Source organism: Furipterus horrens, unplaced genomic scaffold, assembly GCF_987537825.1.
Source record: "Furipterus horrens unplaced genomic scaffold, mFurHor1.1.pri manual_scaffold_11, whole genome shotgun sequence".
NCBI classification, from domain to species: domain Eukaryota; kingdom Metazoa; phylum Chordata; class Mammalia; order Chiroptera; family Furipteridae; genus Furipterus; species Furipterus horrens.
The window spans coordinates 48647086-48667966 of NW_028327181.1; positions in this window are offsets into that span (position 1 = coordinate 48647086).

A 20881-nucleotide genomic window follows, 5' to 3' on the forward strand; every position below is an offset into this window, starting at 1 on the left:
ATTTTTGGTTATCGAAACTGGGGACTGTACTGGCAACTAGTGGGTAGAGTCCAGGAATGATGCTAAATATCTTATGATGCACAGCCAAGCCCCCCACAACAAAAGATTATCTGGTGCAAAATATCAACAGTGTCAAATCTGAGAAACATTAGTGTATGGGCTTCACAGTGACTAATCTCCAAAGTGGGGTTCAGACAACAAAGAAAGTGCACAGTCCAATCCATTAGAGTGAAAGCAAATTAAAATTTCAATTCATATAATTTTTATCTTATAAATTGATACCAATTTTCATTTACATTGAAAGTATAGATCAACACTGTTCCCCTTACATAGTCCAGGTGTCCCCCAAGTCACAAGTGATGATCACTCTGAAATGCCCTGATGGATGAGAGAGGACCACAGCACTAAGGGAATGACAGTGGCACCCCCCTGGTTTGCTGGCTTTCAATATATTGTGACATCCTACATCTCCATGTGCCGGGTCAAATGCACTTATGGATGATGTCACACAATTTTGAATAAACTACCTTTCACACACATAGTTTTAAAAGATCTTATAAAGAAATCAGATTGACTGAAAATAGCATAGACAATGCGAGCACAGGCAACAGAAAGGTAACAGCTGACATCGATCTCAGAGCAAGCTCTTCAAGAGTCACATTGCAGGAAGAACTGCCAGTACACTCAGATCTATACTGGCACCAGGGAGCTCTGGAAAGGACAGCCAGTGAAGGATGGCGGTCCCCTCCTGCATGCCCCGTTCCTTAGAGATGAGAAGGTATGATCTGAGCACCCAAAGGGCCTGAGTTTCTTTGGATAAGACGAGGGTGTTGTCAATAATAATAGAGCAATTGGTTAGCAATCAGTGGTGACTTATAGATCCAAGTTAATTCCAATAGATACCAAACCGTCATCGTCGTCGTCGTCGGCAGCCGTCCGTCTCGAGAGACGATGGCGTAGCTTCCTGAGAGTCTATCTGCACCGCCGAGAATGGCTGTGCAGTCCGACTCGGGAGTGACAATCCCTGCCACACTTGTTACAGATGAAGGCAGATGGCCGTTGTTGCTGCTGTTGACGCTGCTTCCGCCTCGATCTTTTCTGGGCCGCCTCCTCGTTGCGCGCAGCCTCTGCACGTGACGTACCTTGCCTGACCGCGAGCCTCCAGGCTAGGAGGTCGTCTGCTTGAACTTCCCATGTGTTGAGATTGATGGAGCATTGTGTCATGTCCTTTTTGCAGATGTCTTTGAACCGCAGTTTTGGGCGCCCTGTCATCCTCTTGCCTTCTGCTAGCTCGCCATAGAGGAGGTCTTTGGGGATACGGCCTGCATCCATTCTTTTGACATGGCCGAGCCACCTGAGGCGTCTCTCACTAAGAACTGCATGCAAACTGCTCATATTGGCTCGCTTCAGCACCTCGGTGTTGGGGACCTTATCCTGCCAGGCGACATGCAGGACGCGTCGCAGGCACCTCATGTGGAAGCTGTTGAGTTTCCTTTCGTGCCTTGTGTAGGTGGTCCACGTCTCGCTGCCATAGAGGAGAGTGCTGAGTACGCAGGCTCGGTAGATGCGCAGTCTGGTTTTCTCAGTGAGGCTGGAATTGTTCCACGCTCGCCGGTTCAGTCTGGCCATAACTGTGGCTGCCCTGGCGATTCTCCGGTTGACCTCCAGGTCGACTGACAGAGAGCTCGAGATGGTGGACCCGAGGTAAGTGAAGTCGTTGACAACCTCCAGGGTGTATCCGTCGATGGTGATGCATGGGGGAGTCCCCGTGCCTTGAGCCATAACGTTCGTCTTCGTCAGGCTGATGGCTAGTCCGAACTCCTTGCATGCGTGGGAAAGGCAAGTGACTAGCTGCTGGAGTCCCTCTTCGGAGTGTGATGTCAAAGCTGCATCGTCGGCGAAGAGCATCTCACGGATGAGCACCTCTTTGACTTTGGTCTTGGCTCGTAGACGGGCTAGGTTGTAGAGCTTGCCATCGGATCTGGTGTGAATGAAGACACCCTCGCTGCAGTCCTTAAAGGCGTATTGGAGGAGCATGGAGAAGAAGATTCCGAACAGCGTAGGCGCGAGGACGCAGCCCTGCTTTACTCCGCTGCTGACTGGGAAGGCCTCAGAGGTTGCGCCGTTGTAGGACACCGTGCTGTGCATGTTGTCGTGAAAGGACATGACCACAGCAAGCAGATGTGGTGGACAGCCAATCTTCCGTAGCAAGCTGAAGAGTCCGCTTCGACTGACCAGATCAAACGCCTTCGTGAGGTCGATAAAGGCAAGGTAGAGTGGTTTATGCTGCTCGTGACACTTCTCCTGCAGCTGGCGTAGGGAGAAGATCATGTCCACTGTTGAACGGCCAGCTCTGAAGCCACACTGGGACTCTGGGTAGACGCGGGAAGCAAGGGTCTGCAGGCGGGCAAGAGCGACCTGGGCGAATACTTTGCCAACAACGCTGAGGAGAGAGATGCCCCGGTAGTTGCAGTCGCTGCGGTCTCCTTTGTTCTTGTACATGGTGATAATGTTGGCATCTCTCATATCCTGGGGGATGTAACCCTCCTTCCAGCAGCGACAGAGTAGATGGTGGAGCGGCTGTAGCAGGACTGGTTTCCCGCTCTTTATGATTTCTGGAGGGATTCCGTCGCTTCCTGGTGCTTTCCCGCAAGCGAGGCGGTCGATGGCTTTACTGAGCTCTGCCGCAGTAGGTGGGGTGTCTGGCTCCTCCATGACTGGTAGGTCTGGGATGGCATTAAGAGCAGTGTCTGTTACGGTGTTCTTCGTTGCGTACAGCTCGAGGTAGTGCTCGGTCCACCGCTGCATTTGCTGTTCCTGGTCAGTGATGACCTCACCTGTCTTGGACTTAAGGGGGGCGATCTTGGAGGGGATTGGGCCTGTTGCCTTCTTGATACCCTCATACATTCCTCGTGTGTTGCCTATATCGGCGGCTTCCTGAATGCTTCTGCACAGGTTTAGCCAATAGGTGTTGGCACAGTGGCGGGCGGTCTTCTGGACTTTGTTCCTGGCAGCCCGTAGAGCTTGAAGTGTACTGGGAGTGGGCGTGGCCTTGTAAGCCAGTAGGGCCTTCCTCTTAGCCTCGATCACGGGTTCCATTTCTTCCCAGTGAGCCTCGTACCAGTCAGCGTTCTTCCGCTCTTTCTTCCCGTAAGCAATAATGGCGGAGTTGTATATGGCGTCGCGGAGACGTGGCCAATTGGATTCGATAATGTCATCTGCCGCCACTCCCTCGCCAAGTGCATCTTCCATCTTGTTGATGAATTGCTGGGTCTTAACTGGGTTGCTGGCACAACTGGTGTTGATGCGTGGGCGACCCTTCATCTTGGAGTGGTGCAACCTCTTCGGCATTATGCGCACCTTGCTTACCACGAGGGCATGGTCCGTGTCGCAGTCTGCACTGTGGTAGCTGTGGGTGAGGAGGGTGCTGCCAATATCCGTTCTTCTGGTGATGGCGAGGTCAAGCTGGTGCCAATGGCGGGAGCGGGGGTGCCTCCATGACACCTGGTGGATCTCTTTGCACTTGAAGAATGTGTTTGTCACGCACAGGCCGTGGTGACACGAAAGCTCAAGCAGTCGCTGACCATTCTCATTGATCTTTCCTCTCCCAAAGTTTCCAAGGCAGGTGGGCCAGGCCATGTGGTCAGCTCCTACTCTTGCGTTGAAGTCTCCAAGGAGATAGAGAGCGTTACTTCTGGGGATCTTAGGTAACGCTTTGTCCAGTGCATGGTAGAACTGTTCTTTCTCTTCGATGGTGGCGCAGAGGGTTGGGGCATACGCGCTAAGAATGCTGACTGGGCCGAAAGTTGTTGACAATCGGAGGGTAAGTAATCTCTCTGTGCCTCCTGTGGGTGGCTCTATGGAGTTAACAAGCGTGTTCTTCACAGCGAACCCAACACCGTGCTGTCTTGGTTGGTCCGGAGACTTCCCTTGCCAGTAGAAGGTGTAGTTGGTTTCTCTGATAGTTCCGTTGTCGGCCAACCGGGTCTCCTGTAGAGCCGCAATGTCGATGTTTAGTCGTGCCAGTTCCCTATCGATGACAGCGGTTTTCCTGGCACCATTGATCCACGGAAGGTCTGCAGTAAGTCCGGGGCACATGGTCCTGATGTTCCAGCTAGCGAGACGAAGAGCTGGAGGCTTCTTTCTTGTTGTTTGCTTGGAATTAACTGGTGCGGGTGTTTTGTGGCCCACTTTTCGAGAGGCGCCTCTCTGATCCCCACGCACCCAGTGGGGCAGGCGAGCCATGGCGAGACGGCACCTAATTGGCTGGGGCTGCCCAGCTTGAGGTGGGCGGTAGCTGTCCAGTGAGGTGCGATGACCTCTCCCACCGTCAGAGGAGACCCTTGACGCTCCTTTCCTTCGCCAATCGGATGAGCTTATAACCGGTATCTGTCTCCTCCCGTGTTGAGTCGACATCTTGCGATGACACTGGAGTGTCCTCTCCAGTGAAGCTGAAGCTACAGAGCCTGGGCAGGGTGATATGGAGGGTCTGCTGTTGCCCATGCAGCAGACCCCCCTCTCTTCGCAGCTGAAGGGTCCAAGGGAAAGACGGAGTCAATACAGCTTGGCTTCAGGTGCGCCGCAGGAGTTGCCGGTGTTGACTACAACGTCAAACCGCCTTAGGGACTCCGGCTCCGGATTTTCTGTCGGGGTTTACTCCCTTAGCCTTTCCCCTGAAGAGGTATGCCGCAAGGCAGCGGAGGTTTTTTGGAGTCAGAGTTTTCCTTCTCTGATGTGCCCTGACTGGAAGATCGAACCAGCAGATAGACTTTTTTTTTTACCCCTGGCTGGTTTGGCTCAGTGGATTGAGCATCGGCCTGCGAGCTAAGTGTCGCTGGTTCACTGGGTAGATTAAACCACAGAATTTAATTTGTCACAGTTCTGGAGGCTGGAAGTCTAAGATAAGGGTGCCAGCAGGGTCAGGTTCTGGTGAGGACCCTCTTCCTTGCTTGTTCACAGCCACCCTCTCCCTGGCCTTTCCTCGGCATGTGCCAGTGTTGAAAGAGTGAGATCTCTAGGGTCTCTTCTTATAAAAACCCAAATTCTCTCATGTCCTCATCTTACCCTAACTACCTTCAAAAGAAAGACCCCCATCTCCAAATAAGGTCATCATATAAGTTAGGGCTTCAATATATGTATTAGCAGGGTGGGGACACATGAACATTCAGTCCAATACAGGGGGGGTTGAATATAACCTCTAACCAATCTGTGACTGACCATTAAGCTATATTGACCCAGCAGCCAACAGTAGAAAGCCAGGCAAATTTATAGACACCGAAAGTAAATCAGTGGCTGCCTAGAATTGAGAGTGTGCAAGGGATGAGGAGTGACAGAAAATGAGTGGAAGGCTGCTTCATGGCATGATAGAAATGTTCTAAATCTTCAAAAATTGGATAACGGTGATAGTTGTACAACTCTATAAAAGATACTAAATATATCAAAAGCTACTGAATTGTTTGCTTTAAATGGTAAGTCTTATAGTATGTAAATTATAATTTAAAAAAGTGTTTTAAAAATTTACATGAAATAATTATAGCCTCAGATTCACTTCTAAATTATAATTCTATTAATTGTCTGTAGTATCGCTGTATAGTAAGCTTTGAAAATTTTCACCAAGACTTAGAATGACTTCATATGAGCCTTAGTATGGGTTTTAGCAATTAAATTTGACAATGAAAAGGTTTAACATTTTGAAAAATAAAGTACTGAAATAAAAGAGTACGAGTATCTTCATATGTAAAATTGTTAGATATCTGTCAGTAAAATATATGAACCTAAATTTGAAGCTTGGTGGAGCCAAGGCATAATATTGTGGAAATGTATCTTAGATTTCCCAGGCGAGAATTAGAAAGACTATGAATACAAAATTGGTACAAAGATATGAAAGAGAAATTGGTGGTGCCTACATGTGCCCAGCACCTGGAAACTATTAAAAGCTGAAAATAAATTATTTCTTAATTTATATTGACAATATGTTCTGAAATTAAGTAGTAGTGGTTGGTGATTGCACAACCTTATGAATGTACTAAAGAATACTGAACTCCACACTTCAAAATGGTGAATTTTGTGGTATATAAATTATATCTCAATAAAAAATAAATGAAAAAGTTATAACTGAGAAAATTACACTGTGGAAAATTTTTCTGTTTAATTAAGAAGAACTGGTTGTTGGGGATTGGTTTTTAGGAGAAAATTGGCTTTATAATTTTCTTAGAGTTGAAAAAGGGAATATTGGCAAAGTCAGGGTTTTTTAGGGAAGCAATGTTTTTTACCTTTCATTAAAGACACAGATTTGTAAACCACTGTTTTAGGCAAGACTCTAAAACAAAATATGGCTCGTGTCATGGCATGTAATAAACATCATTCCCCCTATTTTTGGTGAAGAACTCCATGTGCTAAGGTGATCTATGTCTGACCAATCAAGGCATAATATTTCTATACACATAAAGATTGATTAAGCCATTCAGACCAAATTACCGATTAAGTTAAGCCACTCAGACCCAAAACTGAGACCCCAGCAAGAAGATAAGAAGTGTGTTCTTTTTCTAGTGAAATCTAATCTGTCAGGATAGGAGTCTAGAATTCCTGGAATACAACTATAAAGAGTAAAATCAACACGAAGAAGGACAGAGCCCATACATGGAGAGAGAGCATTCACTGTGACTTATGTACCTGGATTGAGCCTTGCTTAAAGCTTACATCAGATGTTTTAGTTATAAGAGGCAACCATGTTGTTGTTGTTTTTAAGCTGGTTTTAATGGGGTTTCCTGCCACTTACCATCAAATAAGCCCTAAAGGAAACCCAGAAAATGCTTCCAGGAAAAAAACATGATATAATCCATAATGATCTTGATAAGGGCAGAAATCAGCTAGTGTTTATAAATTGCTTCATAGGTTTTCTTTTAAGTATATTTTATTGATTATGTTGTTACAGAAGTTTTAATTTTTTACTCCTTTGCTCCCCTCTGCCCAATACCCCCCCTTCCCTACAGCAATCCCACCCCCCTTAGTTCATGTCCATGGGTCGTGCATATAAGTTCTTTGGCTTCACCCTTTCCTATATTATTCTTAACTTCCCCCTGTCTATTTTGTAGCACTCAATTATGATTCTTAATCCCTGCACCATATCCTCATTTCTCACCACCACCCCAGCTGATAACCCTCCAAATGATCCCCATACCTATGATTCTGTTCCTATTCTGGTTTGCTTAGTTGGATTTTGTTTTTATTTTTTATATTCAGTTGTTGATAGTTGTTAGTTTGTTGTCATTTTAGTGTTCATAGTTTTAATCTTCTTTTTCTTAAATAAGTCCCTTTGACATTTCATATAATAATGGCTTGGTGATGATGAACTCCTTAACTTTACCTTGTCTGGGAAGCACTTCATCTGCCCTTCCATTCCAAATGACAGCCTTGCTGGATAGAGTAGTCCTGGTTGCAGGTTGCTTTTCATCACATTGAATGCTGCTTGCCAGTCCTTTCCTGCCTGTAAAGTGTTCTCTGAGAAATCAGCTAATAGTCCTATAGGCACCCCCCTGTAGGCAACTCTCTGCCTCTCTCTTGCTGCCCCTGGGACTCTCTCTTTATCTTTCACTTTTGGTGTCTCAGTCATGATGCATCCTGGTGTGATCCCCTCTGGATCCAGATTGCCCGGGACCTTCCATGCTTCCCGGACCTGTATGTCCATCTCCTGCACAAAATTTGGGAAGTTTTCCTCATTTTTTTTTAATCTTTGGTTTCTCATTCTGCACTGGTTGACTGTTTTTTTCTTCCTTATGTTATAAATCATTGATTTGAACCCAGGTTTTCTTCCCTCCACCATTGGTTTTGCGTGGATTTTTCTTCGTTTCATTTAGCATAGCCTTCATTTCTTTTCTAATGCACTTGCCATACTCAAGCATATCTGTCAAGCCTGTGAGCATCTTTATCACCAGTGTTTTGAATTCTTCATCTGTTAGGTTGTCTATCTCAACTGTTAGGTTGGCTATTTCCTCGTAACTTAGTTCTCCCACTGGAACCTTGATTCATTCTCCCTTTTGGGCCATACTTCTCCGTCTCCTCATTCTGACAGGCTCCTGTGTTTGTTTGCCTCCATGTCCCAGGTAGAGCTGTTGCTCCTGTTACATTGTAAGGGGCGGAGCCTTAGGGATTCATCAGTACAGGGTGACCCGTTTTACCACATTGTGGCGCTGTATGTGGGGGAGGGGTCCGAGAGGGAACAATGCCGCCTGCCGAGCATGCGTCCCTTTTCCAGGCAACTCTCCCACTTCCGCACCGGACTGGTGCCCCTCTAGCTGCTGCCCTGGATGTTGTGCCCAGAGTGGGTGGGTCTGCGGATGTTCCAGGACCATGGGGGCCCTTTAAACATGCAGACTCTGCTGAGACTGGCAGTTTCTGCCTCCACCCCAGCTCCCACTGTTCTGCACAGTCAGAAGCAATGAGCCTTGATTTTCCCTGGTGCTGGGACCATGAGCTGCTAGGTCCTGTGAGGAGCTGGGAACGTTCCCCAGGTGTCCCTCCTGACTTTAAAATGTGTGACTGCACTTTCTGCCAGCCTGCTGCTGCTGCTGCTGCTGCTGCTGCCGCCACCACACCGTGTCCTCTCCGCCCTGGCTCCACCCCTCCTACCTGTCTGGATGAGTATTTCTTCTTTATGTCTTTGTTTGCTGGACTTCCATGCAGTTTGATTTTCTGGAACTTCTGGTTGTTTCTATTTTTGAGGTGGTTGTATTTCTTCTTAGTTGTGGAGGGAGATGCAGCATGTCTGTCTACGACTCCGCCTTGGCCAGAAGTCCATAGGTTTTATTTGACCTGACCCTAGCAACCATGAACATTATTTTGTCAATGTGTTGTTAGCTATATTTAAGCATAAAATTTGCTATCCATTATCATTTTTTAAAAACCAGAAATGAAAAGTGATGCTGTTGGGGAGAAAAAATTTTTCCTCTACCCTCTTAGGTTGTGCTTGTGGTCCTGCAAATTAAATTGAGAAAAGACAGATTGGCAATGGAAAGGTCATTTTTTATTCATGTACATATTATAGGCAGGAATTCAGAGAAAAGTGTGACTCAAAGGCGCAGTTAGAATTTGGGACTTAGAATTTGCCATCTTAACAGATGAGGGAGACAGGAAGAAGAGCACTTACAGGAAAACAAATGACTTTCTAGAAAGATTTAATGGAGCCTTAGGAGAATAAGTAGGAGATCTGATAATTTCCTGGCAATGTCTGTTTGGGCATGAAACTGACTGCTCTCATACAAGAGAAAATTGCAGTTGGTCACAAAAAGAGGGTTTATGACAACTGAGTTCTTTTGAGGGACTCTGCTTTTAAGCAGATAAGGAATTTCAGGAACTCAAACATCTTCAGCTCAAAATGGTTGTTATGCTACCATGGCTTATTCTGGATCTTTTCAAGAAAATTATTCAATAGTCATATAGCTAGTTAGCAAAACAAGAAAGTAGAATCTATGTCATCTGGCTCTGGTTAGACATTAAATAGTCTTCTTGATAAGTTAAATTTGTATTTTTAAAAATTCTTTTTAGGCATTAAACAGTTTTCCCCCAAAACATACAAATCTTGGTTTTGCTTTTTATAGAAAAAAAAAATCTTTGCATAAAGATAAATGTAATAGCTTTTGGGTCTTGAAATTGTTCCTGAATGTCAAATACTTTGCTCTGTGTAAACTGCCAGGCATTTATCTTATTATAGTCATGTTCTCTTTTTTTCTTTTCTTCTTTTGGAAAAATATTTGAAGGGGAAAAGGGAAATATTTACCTTTCCAGCCACAGCAGGCTAGCCCTAGGTGTTTGTCAGCAGCCCTGGTGCATTGGATTGACAAGCCCAGCTGTTGATAGGCTGCACTGAGACAGGAGAGACAATGCAATTTATCAGGACACTGGGCAAATGGGCATGTCTTAATGTTACCATTTTCCTTATGGTCATAATAACCCCCTGCGTGGCACACCTGGAATAATTTAACTGAGTTTCACCGATCATTTGAGACATTATTTGGAAAGTATGTGCCCTCTCTTTTTCTGCCAGAAGCTGGTGGATTCAACAGTGAGCAAGTCAGAACGTGCTCTCTGAAGCTGGCGATGTGCTGATGCATTACTGAAAGACGTTCACTGTCATCCAGGTTGTGCCCTTTCCTCTCTCTGATCACGTTGGCCCAGCTCCTGATTCTTCACGCATCAGTCATGAAGGTCACCGATGGACTGCAAAGAGGTCTGTGTTTTGTGTTTGTTTTCAACTGAATTAATCGCCAGCATGTAAAATTCACAAGTTCACATTTAAAGGATTCAATTCTGGTTACTCATGAAATATCAGAATGTTGGATCCAACTGGGCTTCCATTTTCCCATGACAATAGCTGACTGAAGTTGGATGGTAACTCTCCCATTTAGACAGATGTGCCCTCCTGCTTCCTGTGGGTGCCACTGTGACCTGACGTTTGCCACCTCCTCAGGCCCTGGAGGTGTTTGAGGTCATTACCTCTGCAGCAGAAAGTGACAAAGAACTGCTTGGATAGGGTTAGGACTCCTAGTTGTTCATCCTGATGGGATTGTGGAATTATTTCTAGTCTCTCTCTGCCTCTGCTTCTCTCCTCTATCTCTCCCCACACACACACCCATATATATTCTTGCTTCTTCTTGACTTAGTGAAAAATACCTGACTTCTAGCCCTCCAGCTTAGGAGCCAACATCTGAAAGGGATATTTGAAGTAATGATCAGTCATAAACTGATTCTTTATCTCAGCCTCACAAATGGAGAATGTTTCTTGCTGTCTCCAACCATGTGTTAATGGTTTCTCTGAGGTCACCTGTACAGATAGATCTTTTGAATTTCACTGGGAACACATGTGGTTTTAAGCTAGATGTTAATTGGAAACATTTATAGTGTCAAACATTTGATTAATGCTCTGGGTTTTAATTGAAAGGAATAAGCATTTCTTAAATCAACTCTTCACAGTAATATGTTTTTTTTTAGTTTCCTAGAATAGATTAAACATTTATTTGAAAATGGAGTAATATTTTTTGAAATTCTCATCACTTAGCACTGATTTTTCATCATCCCTTTTAAACAAATATTTTGGTGACAATTACCAGCCAATTAATAATAACAAAAATCAGATGCCAATACATGAAATACTGCTTTTGGCTGATGGCCAGTAACAGTTCGGAAACATGCTAAAGATGATTTGACTCTACCGGTAGGTAGGTGTTTGGTATAACACAGAACACTGTATATGTTTCACCCTTTGGACAAAATTGTCTCAGAAAGGGAGACCTATTGTCTCCACAATGAGAGTCGCTCCATGTGGCTGGGACCCTCTAAACTGAAACAATTAGGATGTGGTTTGGGGACTAAGCTTAAGGTAATATTCTCCAGGTGTGAGAGTCCAAAGTGGGACTCAGTTGAGTTCAGAAGAAGGTACATTTTGACTTTAATGTTTGTTCGTAAAGAACCCAAATTGGGTCTCCAGATGGTGCCCTGTAGACATAAGTAAGCATTGCAATAAATCACATGCCAGTGACATGGCAATTATCCTCGGGCCCTGCACTCCTCCCTGTCAGGTGCTTGCGAGGCGCGCCCAGGCATTCCTTCAGGTGTTCCGAAACAACAAAGTGCCATCTATTAGGGCCCTGAAGGGGGAGGCTGCCATTCGCTTGTCCTGTCAGCCAGGACCCATAATAGGTGCAAGATGCAGTCTGGCGCTGAGGTGTTAGTCCTCTCCGCTGCCTGGCCCTTCCCTTAGGTAGCAGGAGGCAATCCAATAGGCACAGAAATAAATGTGTTCCTAGCCCACGTCTACATACTTGCCACCGTTGAAAATGGGAAGAATTAGAGGTGCCCATGATGTCTCTCATTTCCACGCCACCAGCCCTTTTGCTTCACACTTTTTCCCCTTGAATTACCTGCCTGATGGGTTGTTATGGAAACATTGATTCCCCATCCCTTTGTCGTTTCATATGCACGTATTTCAGTGTCCCTTATACCTGAGTAATGCAGACTCTTTGAGAACCACAAGAATCTGTCCACAGACACACTCGGGATGTGTGGACATTTGCTTGGGAAGCACTGACGTAAAAACTTAAAATCTCATTCTCTGAAAATGGCTTATAATGAGGAATAATCAATGCAAAACAGAAACAAATATTTTCTAATATTTTTATAGGATTTAAAGTACAAAATTTTCCTGAAATCCTCTTTAGTTTGAGAAAGTACTGTTGTATTAACTACTCGTCAGACACGGTAACAGGAGCTGGGCCCAGGAGCGAAGGAGCTCCCCAGTGCTCTGGTGAAGCCTGGGTGTGGCTCCGGGTCTGTGGGTCACTGCGGTGGGATTGCATGGCTTTCACTCCATTGTGCACTCTTAAAGCAGCACTGGAGGATTCTGCAGACGTTGGAAAGGACACTGTTTTAGTTATAGAGTCTTCTCCCCTGGGGTGAACTGGGACCTTGCATTAGTTTCCTATAGCTGCTGTAACAAATGACCACAGACCTGCTTGGCTTAAAACAACACAAACACGTTCGCGAGGTCAACAGAGTGAAATCAGTTCACTGGGCGAAAGTCGAGCTACGAGCAGGGCTGGTTCCTTCTGGAGGCTCCAGGGGAAAAGCGGTTCTCATGCTTTTCTCAGCTTCTGGAGGTTGCCTGTGCTCACTGTCTTCTGATACCTTCTTCACATCACTCAACCTCTTGTTTCATCATCTAACCTTCTTCTTCCCTCTGATCTCCTCTATCCCCATATAAAGGCCCTAACGATTATATCAAGCCCACTAGGATAATGCATCTCAAGATTTTTAAGTTAATGCTCTCTGCAAACTCCCTTTTGCTACTAAAGGTAAAACTCATAGGTTCTGGAGATTAGGATGGCCATACCTTGGGGCCATTATTCAGCCCACCACAGTCTCTTAGGACCCAAATATCTTTATCCGGTCCTGATCCTCATATCAAAGTTCACCTCATTAATTATCCATCTCAATGTTACTTTGATATCACTTCCTGTGAACAAGTCCCAGAGCAGCTCACCTTCTTTCCGCCCTAAAATATGCTCCTAAATCCGACTTTTCTTTCTCTTGGAGTAACACTGTTCTACCCCCTCACACAATTTTAAAATCTCAGTGCCATTCAAAAACTAAATACACTTCCTCTACCCGCTCTGTGTTTTCTGCTTCCTAAGAGCCAACACTTTGCCTCTGACATGCCTCCCAATATATCCCTTTGCTCATTCCAGCTGCTACCAGACTCTCTCTACAACAGTCAAATGTCCTGGTGAGAACTGCTAACTGGTTCTATTTAAATTTCTATGCCTTGGAACTAGTATGCTTTTTATTTCAGTTGGTAGAACCCAGAACAGAATAAACTTTAGGTCAAAAAAATGTGCATGGAAATTGGTGGCATCTATGACAGAGTCTCAATCAAAGATGTTGGCATCTTTCCAACTATTTACTTGCTGATTCCACAATTTTATTTCTCTTCTAAAATGTTTACGATATGTCTAGCAGACACTACCATAGATGCAGTTCTCAACTTCAGAGCTTCTGTACACATGGCACATTGCCATTGTCTACTATGACGGGGGGCCCAGCAGTCCTTTGAAGTTTCCTCCTCTGTCCCTGTCCAGTGTGGTCATCACATTGTCCTCTCCTCTTATTCACTGACACACAATGTTGGCCCTCAGTTCCACTTTCCCCCTTTTTAGCACATAGGTTTATCTACATTATTGGAAAAAAGCAACCTAGAATAATTTTTCCAAATAGCCTTGCTCTTAATTAATCTAAGATGCTCCATGCTGCCAAGCCCTGGAGGACCTGCCCCATAGTAGCCTCAGAAACCAGCATTAGTCACATCATAGTAACAGCATGTGATTTAATGATTTCTTGGTTAAATAACTTGTCCTTCCCTGATGCTGGACATTTTTTTTTTTTTAAAGAGAGGAGCTATGACAACAGATGGCAAATACTATTACATACATAATAAAACTAGACAGTAGCATTTCTACTTATAAAAATTAAAATCCAGTGTTGGTAAGGAAGTGATCTTAGAATTTAACTAAATTTATACCAGCCATTAGAAAACCACATTTTGTAAGTAAAGAATACTTACACAAAGTGAGTAACTCTTACTTTTTGAGCACGTAAAATTCACTGAGGTATCAATTTTTCTGGTGTTAGTTAACTTAGCTGATTACTGATCTCCTGATCCAGCTGTTGCTTCACAGAAGCAGTGTACCCAACTAATAATGAATTTCTGTTTCTAGCTCATATGTGGAAAGAAAATCATACACTTATTTATTCACTTAGTACCTAAGAATATACTTTGAATTTCTGCTCTACAACCTCTAAAATTGATTCTTTGTTTGAATTTGCATGGAACAACCTATAAGTGTTAATTTTGAAAATGCAACTTCAAAAGCATCTCAAGACAGTGTTCTTATATAAAAACGTGTAAGCATCTGTGTTTGTGTATCATGAGGAGGCAACACATCTAACTGAACTCTTTGCTAGTTTAGGATGTTTCATCTTCTCTAGAGTTGCCTGAAGTGTTAGAATAACAGAAAGTACCGAGTCAGGGAGCTCCCTTCCCTTCCCAAATTCCTTTTATTAAACTCATTAATATTTTCTTAAAACCGTATAGGCCTTCAAGTGACATAATGTATGGAAACTTCTCTATAACAAGAAAAAAGAATAACCTCACCTAGCATGTCCCCCTTTATCAGTAAGCTGGCTTATCTTCCCATACCACACCATCCAGGTGAGCCGCGCAGCCTCCTCTCCCCATGATGGAATTATGTGGTAAAGAAGCCCCATTTTACAGAAAGTAGGAGTCTGGCTGCTTCCAAACTACAGGAATATGGGAAGGAAAAAAGCAGCTGAGATAGGGTGAGGAGACCAGACAGAAAAGCTCTCCTCCATACCCTGCGGCTGATTCCTAAGGAGAAGTTGTTTTAGAAATGTCCATAGAAGTGTGGAGAACTCTGGGGGGGTCAAGACCAGCAGCTTGCTTTCCCTGTTGTGCCCTGGAGAAGACCATAAGCTTCTAGGTGAAAATCACTGATGTTGTATTGAATATGACCCATGTCCTAAAATGGGTGTGCAGGTGACCCAGAACTGTCTTCATTCCCACTGATAATGCCAAGGTCCTCAAAGGATCAGGGTACTGATGTTCTGTCATATTTGAAATGGAGACACAGAACATTAGGAATTAGTTACCAGAGATAAAGAATCAAGGTCATGCATACAGCCATGGGTACCTACGAGGTCCTTCAAATGGTCCACACTCACCAATAGACTAGGTGCAAGCTCAGCACATGGCTTCAAGGCCCTTCCTCCACTGCCATGAGGTCACTTAAGTGCCCCCATGTGTATGAGAAAAATGGCTGAGGGAAGATGGAACTATGAGAGATTGAGCATTTATCCCCAAAAGATCTAAAAAGTATAAAATGATTGTTTAAGCCCCCAAACACTGAAATGTTAATTGATAAGTTTAGATATCACCCTCTGCCTCCAGCCAACATTCAGCAGGAGAGTGCTTCTTAGAAAGATTCTGTCATTTATAGAAAACAACAGCTGCACTTCTTTTACTGAAGTTTTAAAATGTCCTACCTCTCCGCACACATGCAAGGTTTTACTTATGGCACTGTTCACTCTCAGCATCAGAGTGGTGTACATCATATATACATGTTTAATAAATATTTGCTAAATGACTGAGTAAATTCCACCATTGATTCAGGGGTATTAATATTATAGAGGCAAACAAATGCCAACAGCTCACATCCCTTCCTCTGGACATGATTCTGTCAACTTTCTCCATGAAATGCATACGTGCTTTACTTTATAATTTCTGACTCCCACCTCAAGTTTTCAGTCCCAAAGAGGCATGCAAGATGAAAACATATCAGCTCAAAACTCAATTATGGAGAATGGATAAGATTTACAGTAACAACCTTACTGCGTCCTTATGAGGACCAAAAAGCACATACATCAGAGCAATGGGAACAGAGTTTACAAGAACCATAAATACTTAAAAGGATCACCTGTGATCAGTTCCTTGTCAAGTTGGAACCAGCACTCATAAATATAGAGTCCAAATAAATGAGTTAAAACAGCATGTGTAATTCTCTGAAAGAAGGACTGTGACCTCATTGAAAATATTCAGTGAAAAGACTTCTATCTCTCTGTCTCTTTCCTTCCAACCACAACTGGAGATGAAGGAGAAGGGCAGGAAACAGAGAAGAAAAGGGGAGCTATGGGAGCAGACCCCCCCCCAGCCCAACCCCTCTCCCCTCTAAGCCACTACAGCCACAGATTTCGCCCACCCAGGCAGGAGGGAAAAGACAGAAGTTATTAAGCTGAGATTGAGGCTTTAAATAAACAGGACAGACTTTTTATAACTCAAATGAGACACTTCAGAAAACCAAAGAAGACTGAAAAGTCATAGACTCTAGCTGAGATGTCATTATACACCCCTACTGGCCAGGATAGAGAACGCGGTTGAGGAGGTTATTAGAAAAAATAAAACCATTTCATGCCTGCCCTACCACGCTTCCTCAATAAACTGGTTTCGTGAGACTCATGACTCCCACATCTTATGGTTGCTTTGAAACTAGATGAGGTAATAATTATGGGACCTAGTATATAGATGGCACTTAATAAGTGTTACTACTGTTTCTCTTTCCTTCTTCTAAATGGCTTCTGAACATATTTTTATATAATTCATTGAGATAGTTATTTGCATATGAGTTTACAGACATAGAGTCATCTGCATGAAAGATTTAACATAAAATTAGATACTCCTGCATATGTGCATGTATGCATGTGTGTGTATAGGTATGTGTGTGTGTGTATTTAAATTAAATGGAACCTCACTGTCATCCTCCCCTCTTTTGTAGGAGATGAATTTGTACCTCTTTATCTTGATCCAGAGACATTTGCTCTATACTTGCCTCAGGAAACTCCAAGGGAGATGGGTCAATCTAGACCGAAAAAAGGCATAAGAGTTAAAGCACTAAATTGGTAATGAACACAGTCCTTTGAGACATAGGTAAGAGGCCCTTTCAGACTACAGAAGATAGTTCACATTGGGGCTAGTAAGAGGAGACAAAGCTGGGAAAATATGGACGATTGTGCTGGGCTAAGTTAACACTTGGTCCTCTGGATTAGTAGTTTCTTTTTTTTCCTCTTCTCTCTCCTTCCTTCCTCCCTCCCTCCCTTTCTTCTTTCATTTTCTCTTTCCTTCCTTCCTTCCTCCCTCCCTCCCTCCCTCCTTCCCTTCTTTCTTTGTCTCTTGATCTTTTCTTTTTCTTTAAGCACCAACAGGGAAGTTTTTTCCTTGGGAAGTCCAACACTTAAAGCAAATAAAAGCAAACTGTTCGAGTTGAAGCTGGGATGAGGAACCCAGCGTGCTCTCTGCTGAGAATGCCTACCCCAGGACCCCTAAAATCCCCTGCAGAAAACAGAGAGAGAGAGAAACACCGCTCAGCAGTGCCAAACCATTGGAAGCTTAGCATGGTGGGTGAATAAAACCCAGCATCCCAAACCACCACCATGGTAGAAAGGCAGAGGTGATGTGGCCGGGGCAGGAAGCACACCTGGCACTCTGTCGACACGACCGAGCTAGAACCGTGTTTCTCAGCATCCTCTCCTCGTTCCGTGCTGGGCTGGCATTAGCCACGAGGGAATTTCGTGTGCGATTTGCAAGGCAGAAATGAAGCAACAGCACTTCTGCTTGTTTAATCAGATGCTTTATGTACTCGCACATGCGGCCACATTACTGCCGCTTCTCCGACTACTGGGCTAGCAGTACAGTGGGGTCCACGACACAGGCCTTTACCAGGTCACCCCCATAATTGAGGCTGATTGCTTAGAGGAGCCAGAGAAAGGTGTGGATTCCAGTTGGCCCTTCATCTTTCACACTTCACACCCCTTGTTTCTTCCCAACCACTTGCTCTACTGAGTTCAAACTCCAACACCAAAGACAGAAGCAACAGATGAACACACACTACTTAACCAACTGTCACCATGGGATAAAGTTGAATCCCCACAATCAACCCTGTCTTCTGCACCCCACCTAGTGTTTCTCCTTCTCCAACAGAAAAAGCCTGGGGAATGTCCTGGGTCTAAGTTGCTGCAATGGCTGGGGAACATCTGTGGTCAGTTGGTTTTAAAATCACAGTGCGTGTTCCCAGTGGAAGTGTCCATTTGGACACACAGGACTGAGACTCAAGGATGTAAGTTCTCTTGATACAGATTTAGGCATTTTAGGCTCTGAGATAAGAGGAAAGAAGCCTCAGGTTTTCTGAGATAAAAAAGCAGAGCGGTGAACAGAATGCTGAGAACAAACATGCCCCTCAGTTGGAAGAGGGAGAGAAAGAAATCGGGGTAGGGGACAGAAGAAGTCACAGGCTGGTGCAAGTCTGGGAGATGGCAGTGTCACAGAAGCAATGGAGGCGGAGTCAAGGAGGAGGCACTTGTTTCTTCAAAGACTGAGGAGATGTCAAGGAATATAATCTGCAGGGCACAGGACAGGGAGAGAATTTGACTTGGCAAGAACAGCCACTATGCAAGCAGGGGACTCTGGCTTACAGGAACCGGCACCCACACTGGGGCCTAAGTGACCCTGAACACAACCAGGGCCCGGGGCTGGGTGCCACTCCATTCCCGGAGGGTTAGGGCAGCTTTTCCCACCTTGATTGCAGGGTTTCGTCCTTACTCTGTAGCTTAGAGGTATCAGCACAGTCTCACTGTACTCCCTGAGAGCAGGAAAATGCAAGACAATGCGCAGGGTGGGCGTGGGGGGTGTACTTGTGCTTTCGGGAAACGGTAACTGCCTCCTGTCACATTTCTTGTGTCATTCATTTATTCCACCAATAAATCTCTGAGTCCAATTTGTGTAAAGTCCTTTCCTGTTGGCTGTGCACACTGACAAGAAAAGATTGACCTGGCAATAGATTAAACTCTGTGAAAGTCTGATCAGAGATTTTCTTCTAGAGCCATTCCTAAGCCCCACAGTAAATCAATAAACATCTGAAGGGATAGTGGATAAACTACTATTAACAGAGGAGACGAAGAACAGAATGTCCTAGGTGTAGAAATCCTAACCCAAGCACAGATATAGCTTATAGTGGAAAGAAGGTGATCATTCATGTAATTTTCTCTGAGGTTTTCTTGAGCTGAACTGCCTGTTACCCCATTAATTACCCCAACAGTTCTCCGCCTTTTCTCCCCACGCACATGACGGATGGAAGCTGTGGCCCATCTCCACGGGCACACTCCGTGTTATGCAGGATTTCTAAGCCCTCACTGCAGTGCCATGCCTTTCTGTCAGGCTCAAGGAAGCATGGTGGAATCCAAGTGAGAGACAGCTAGATGCAGATATAGATAATAGATGTAGAGATAGAGATGTAGACTTGAATCTACTCAAATATATTTTAAATAGTAAATGATTCACATATATTGACATTACGACACTATTACTAGTGACCCATCTAACAGTTGATTATATAAGGCAAGAGTACTTTGCAATCCAGAGCTAAGAACTGGTGGCTTATTAAAAATGAAAACAACCATTTCCCTCTAAGATTTTAGAAGACCACCTATACTGCCAACTTAGAAGGCACAACAAGTCCATTGACTGAAGGCATCCCAAGGCTTGGAGAGCTCTTAGCTACTTCAATAATTAGCCTTCCCAAAGCACAACCGCAGCCACTCACTGGCATCTTCCGGAGACCTCCAAAGCACCTGGGCACAGAGGCTGAAGATGTTGTTTGCTCTGGAAAAGGCAAATGTTGGGGGATGGAACACGCATGGAGAGATGAAGCTATAGGAAAACATCCTTTCCCATTGGCATCTGCTCTCCGCCAATCCTCAGTAAAAGTGTCCATTAAACGCCAAATAACACTGGTGCAGGGAGAACAGATGTGGAGAGAGCAAGGGTTAGTCAAGTTCAGTTCACACCTGTGGGTCAGCTCACTCCAGTTTCTCCCCCCACATGCAAGGAAACCAGACTCTTAGGAGTTAAAGATCAAAAAGACTTCACAGTTCATTGTATCCAGCCCCAGGCACTGCAGCAGGAGTGCCCTGGGCCTCGCTTTGGAGGGTCTGGTTTTGTGAGTTTGGGGTGAGAACAGCTTTCTCTGAGACCGCACTGCTTGGGCAGAGGAGGAAATTCTGATCTCCCAAGGAGATGGATATAGGCGGGCATTGAACAAACAGTAAGAGTGGTAGACACGCAAAACCCTTTATTTTCAATGGACTCAAAGAATTTTGTTCCTGTGCACTATTAAGAAAAAAAATTTTTTTAAACAAAAACTGACTGCAGCTGTGTCTGCTTTCCCAGCCAGTGACATAATTTGTCCTGGGGGTAAATATAATAGTTCCTTGGTTTCAGCCTATTTGGGGGCACCCTATGGAGGAAAGGATGAAGACTCATGGGCACAGCACAGATTAGGTAGGCCAGAAGCACGGGTGTACATGTATACATACATACATGCATACATATGTAGGTACATACATAAAAGATCTGAACTGTTCCTAATGAAATGAGAGAAACTTTTGGTTTCCTTGAGAGAAAAGACTTCATGGGTCTGAGAAAGCATAAGAGAGAAATACAGGGAATTTCTAGAGCAATGATTCTGAAACTGCTGAATGCTAGAATAAGTCGGAGAGCTTTAAACATGTTAAAGATCACACCCCAGGGAATTCTGATTTAATTTGGTCTGGGTAAGGCCGGGGCATTGGGATTTGTAAAATATTTTTATGTGATTCTAATGTGTAGCCAAGACTGAGAACCACTGGTACAGAGAGATCCCAGCAAAAGGTGCACGAGAGACACAGCCAGGACGGACCCTGTTTTAGGAATTAGCCAATACATTTATAG